Source organism: Oncorhynchus masou, unplaced genomic scaffold (genome assembly GCF_036934945.1).
Source record: "Oncorhynchus masou masou isolate Uvic2021 unplaced genomic scaffold, UVic_Omas_1.1 unplaced_scaffold_13480, whole genome shotgun sequence".
Classification (NCBI taxonomy): Eukaryota; Metazoa; Chordata; class Actinopteri; order Salmoniformes; family Salmonidae; genus Oncorhynchus; species Oncorhynchus masou.
The window spans coordinates 1-5,213 of NW_027003371.1; the positions used below are offsets into that span (position 1 = coordinate 1).

General features: G+C 44.6%; 1 long non-coding RNA gene across 1 annotated transcript; it reads right to left on the minus strand.

The window, feature by feature from the left end:
* Positions 1–264: 264 nt before the first annotated feature.
* On the minus strand, positions 265–2,983 carry LOC135530458 (uncharacterized). Its single transcript, XR_010453852.1, has 3 exons — positions 2,510–2,983; positions 2,154–2,252; positions 265–541 (listed from the first exon to the last, which is right to left on the minus strand). It is a non-coding gene; the product is annotated as an uncharacterized LOC135530458 (long non-coding RNA).
* Between the last annotated feature and the right edge of the window lie 2,230 nt (positions 2,984–5,213).

Here is a 5,213-nt window from a genome sequence, read left to right on the forward strand (position 1 = left end):
TATGTATCTATCCACCCCAGGACTCATCAGGACTAGATTCAGATGTAAATCATGACTAAGACTAGACCACTCAGGAACTCAACACCTTTTAGATGATGGTGCATCTTTTGCATTAAAATGTGTGGAATTGTCTCGCTGAAAAATAAACCTCTATCCCAGGGTTAGGTATTCAGAAGAATGAGGCACAACTGGCCCAGCGTCGTTTTGGTTTGGCGGTGTAGGCCGTCATTGTAAATAAGAATTTGTTCTTAACTGACTTGCCTAGTTAAATAAAGATGAAATAAAACATTTTAAAAACCTTGTAGTAGATCTCTTGACAGTAAGGTGACTGGGACAGAGCCAGTGGGGTGTTGTATTTGGCGTGGTAACAATACTGTACCTCGTAGCAGATCTCTTTGACCGCCTGCATCCTCAGGTCTCTGATGGTAACCCGTTTGGGGTCTTTGCTGATTCGGCGACGCTGAGGGATCTGATAGACCCTGAGTGGCTCCCGACGTTTACCACTACTGGGCAGGCCACAACGCTTTACTATCGACTGGACCTATAGAATTACAACATATACATATACAGTACCATTCAAAAGTTTAAACACACCTACTCATTCAAGGGTTTTTCTTTATTTTTACTATTTTCTACACTGTAGAATAATAGTGAAGGTATCAAAACTATGAAATAACACATATGGAGTCATGTAGTAACCAAAAAGTGTTAAATCAAAATGTATTCTATATTTGAGATTCTTCAAAGTAGCTACCCTTTGCCTTGATGACAGCTTTGCAAACTCTTGGCATTCTCTCAACCAGCTTCACCTGGAATGCTTTTCCAACAGTCTTGAAGGAGTTCCCACATATGCTGAGCACTTGTTGGCTGCTTTTCCTTCACTCTGCGGCCCGACTCATCCCAAACCATCTCAATTGGGTTGAGGTCGGGTGATCATGGAGGCCAGGTCATCTGATGCAGCACTCCATCACTCTCCTTCTTGGTCATAAATCCCTTACACAGCTTGGAGGTGAGTTGGGTCATTGTCTTGTTAAAAAACAAATGATAGTGGGACTAAGTGCAAACCAGATGGGATGGTGTATCACTGCAGAATGCTGTGGTAGTCATGCTGGTTAAGTGTGCCTTGAATTCTAAAGAAATCACAGACAGTGTCACCAGCAAAGCACCCCCACACCATCACACCTCCTCCTCCATGCTTCACGGTGGGAACCACACATGCGGAGAACATCCATTCACCTACTCTGCGTCTCACAAAGACATTGCGGTTGGAACCAAAAATCTCAAATTTGGACCAAAGGACAGAGTTTCACAGGTCTAATGTCCATTGCTAGTGTTTCTTGGCCCAAGCAAGTCTCATCTTGGTGTCCTTTAGTGGTGGTTTCTTTGCAGCAATTTGAACATGAAGGCCTGATTCACTCTTTCTCCTCTGAACAGTTGATGTTGAGATGTATCTGTTACTTGAACTCTGTGGAGAATTTACTTGGGCTGCAATCTGAGATGCATTTTACTCTAATGAACTTATTCTCTGCAGCAGAGGTAACCTGGGTCTTCCTTTCCTGTGGTGGTCCTCATGAGAGCCAGTTTCATCATAGCGCATGATGGTTTTTGTGACTGCACTTGAAGAAGCTTTCAAAGTTCTGAAATCTTCCGTATTGACTGACGTTCATGTCTTAGTAATGATGGACTGCTGTTTTCTTTGCTTATTTGAGCTGTTCTTGACATAATATGGACTTGGTCTTTTACCAAATAAGGCTATCTTCTGTATACCACCCTACCTTGTCACAACACAACTGATTGGCTCAAACACATTCAGAAGGGAAAAAAATCCACAAATGAACTTTTAACAAGGCACACCTGTTAATTGAAATGCATTCCAGGTGACTACCTCAAGAAGCTGGTTGAGAAAATGCCAAGAGTGTGTAACTCAGTCATCAAGGCAAAGGTTGACTATTTTAAAGAATCTCAAATAATCTAAAATATATTTTGATTTATTTAACACTTTTTTGGTTACTACATGATTCCATATGTGTTATTTCATAATTTTGTTGTCTTCACTATTATTCTACAATAATAGTCAAGAAAAACCCTTGAATGAGTAGGTGTGTCCAAACTTTTGACTGGTACTGTAGTTATATAACTATGTGTGTGTATACCTTGTTAGCAGGTAGTTTCTCTCTGAGTGAAGATATCAGTCTCCAGCTCTCTTCACAGGATCTCTTATCAGAGTCGTCTCCACTGTCTGAGTCTGTATACTGAGGAGAGGGAGAGGGTTAATCCACACATCATGTTTTACCAGTCTCTGTTGTCCCAGTAACAGGTTAGTCTCCTCTTCATCTCTCCTGTACTAACCCTCAGTCAGTCAGTCAGTCAGTCAGTCAGTCAGTCAGTCAGTCAGTCAGTCAGTCTCACCAGTCTCTGTTGTCCCAGTAACAGGTTAGTCTCCTCCTCCTCTCTCCTGTACTAACCCTCAGTCAGTCAGTCAGTCAGTCAGTCAGTCAGTCAGTCTCACCAGTCTCTGTTGTTCCAGTAATAGGTCAGCCTCCTCCTTCTCCCTCCGGTACTAACCCTCAGTCAGTCAGTCAGTCAGTCAGTCAGTCAGTCTCACCAGTCTCTGTTGTCCCAGTAACAGGTTAGTCTCCTCCTCCTCTCTCCTGTACTAACCCTCAGTCAGTCTGTCAGTCTGTCAGTCAGTCAGTCAGTCAGTCAGTCAGTCAGTCAGTCAGTCAGTCAGTCTCACCAAATCAAATCAAATCAAATCAAATTTATTTATATAGCCCTTCGTACATCAGCTGATATCTCAAAGTGCTGTACAGAAACCCAGCCTAAAACCCCAAACAGCAAGCAATGCAGGTGTAGAAGCACGGTGGCTAGGAAAAACTCCCTAGAAAAGCCAAAACCTAGGAAGAAACCTAGAGAGGAACCAGGCTATGTGGGGTGGCCAGTCCTCTTCTGGCTGTGCCGGGTAGAGATTATAACAGAACATGGCCAAGATGTTCAAATGTTCATAAATGACCAGCATGGTCGAATAATAATAAGGCAGAACAGTTGAAACTGGAGCAGCAGCACGGCCAGGTGGACTGGGGACAGCAAGGAGTCATCATGTCAAGTAGTCCTGGGGCATGGTCCTAGGGCCGCGGTTCAGTTGAAACTGGAGCAGCAGCACGGCCAGGTGGACTGGGGACAGCAAGGAGTCATCATGTCAGGTAGTCCTGGGGCATGGTCCTAGGGCTCAGGTCCTCCGAGAGAGAGAAGGAGAGAATTAGAGAACGCACACTTAGATTCACACAGGACACCGAATTGGACAGGAGAAGTACTCCAGATATAACAAACTGACCCCAGCCCCCGACACATAAACTACTGCAGCATAAATACTGAAGGCTGAGACAGGAGGGGTCAGGAGACACTGTGGCCCCACCCGAGGACACCCCGGACAGGGCCAAACAGGAAGGATATAACCCCACCCACTATGCCAAAGCACAGCCCCCACACCACTGGAGGGATATCTTCAACCACCAACTTACCATCCTGAGACAAAGCTGAGTATAGCCCGCAAAGATCTCCGCCACGGCACAACCCAAGGGGGGCGCCAACCCAGACAGGATGACCACATCAGTGAATCAACCCACTCAGGTGACGCACCCCCTCAGGGACGGCATGAGAGAGCCCCAGCAAGCCAGTGACTCAGCCCCTGTAATAGGGTTAGAGGCAGAGAATCCCAGTGGAAAGAGGGGAACCGGCCAGGCAGAGACAGCAAGGGTGGTTCGTTGCTCCAGAGCCTTTCCGTTCACCTTCCCACTCCTGGGCCAGACTACACTCAATCATATGACCCACTGAAGAGATGAGTCTTCAGTAAAGACTTAAAGGTTGAGACCGAGTTTGCGTCTCTGACATGGGTAGGCAGACCGTTCCATAAAAATGGAGCTCTATAGGAGAAAGCCCTGCCTCCAGCTGTTTGCTTAGAAATTCTAGGGACAATTAGGAGGCCTGCGTCTTGTGACCGTAGCGTACGTGTAGGTATGTACGGCAGGACCAAATCAGAGAGATAGGTAGGAGCAAGCCCATGCAATGCTTTGTAGGTTAGCAGTAAAACCTTGAAATCAGCCCTTGCTTTGACAGGAAGCCAGTGTAGGGAGGCTAGCACTGGAGTAATATGATCAAATTTTTGGTTCTAGTCAGGATTCTAGCAGCCGTATTTAGCACTAACTGAAGTTTATTTAGTGCTTTATCCGGGTAGCCGGAAAGTAGAGCATTGCAGTAGTCTAACCTAGAAGTGACAAAAGCATGGATTAATTTTTCTGCATCATTTTTGGACAGAAAGTTTCTGATTTTTGCAATGTTACGTAGATGGAAAAAAGCTGTCCTTGAAATGGTCTTGATATGTTCTTCAAAAGAGAGATCAGGGTCCAGAGTAACGCCGAGGTCCTTCACAGTTTTATTTGAGATGACTGTACAACCATTAAGATTAATTGTCAGATTCAACAGAAGATCTCTTTGTTTCTTGGGACCTAGAACAAGCATCTCTGTTTTATCCGAGTTTAAAAGTAGAAAGTTTGCTGCCATCCACTTCCTTATGTCTGAAACACATGCTTCTAGCGAGGGCAATTTTGGGGCTTCACCATGTTTCATTGAAATGTACAGCTGTGTATCATCCGCATAGCAGTGAGAGTTAACATTGTGTTTTTGAATAACATCCCAAGAGGTAAAATATATAGTGAAAACAACAGCGGTCCTAAAAAACGGAACCTTGAGGAACACCGAAATTTACAGTTGATTTGTCCAGAGGACCGACACATCCACAGAGACAAACTGATATCTTTCCGACAGATAAGATCTAAACCAGGCCAGAACTTGTCCGTGTAGACCAATTTGGGTTTCCAATCTCTCCAAAAGAATGTGGTGATCGATGGTATCAAAAGCAGCACTAAGGTCTAGGAGCACGAGGACAGATGCAGAGCCTCGGTCCGATGCCATTAAAATGTCATTTTTCACAAGTGCCGTCTCAGTGCTATGATGGGGTCTAAAACCAGACTGAAGCATTTCATATACATTGTTTGTCTTCAGGAAGGCAGTGAGTTGCTGGGCAACAGCCTTTTCTAAGATTTTTGAGAGGAATGGAAGATTCGATATAGGCCGATAGTTTTTATATATTTTCTGGGTCAAGGTTTGGCTTTTTTCAAGAGAGAGGCTTTTATTACCTGCCACTTTTAGTAGAG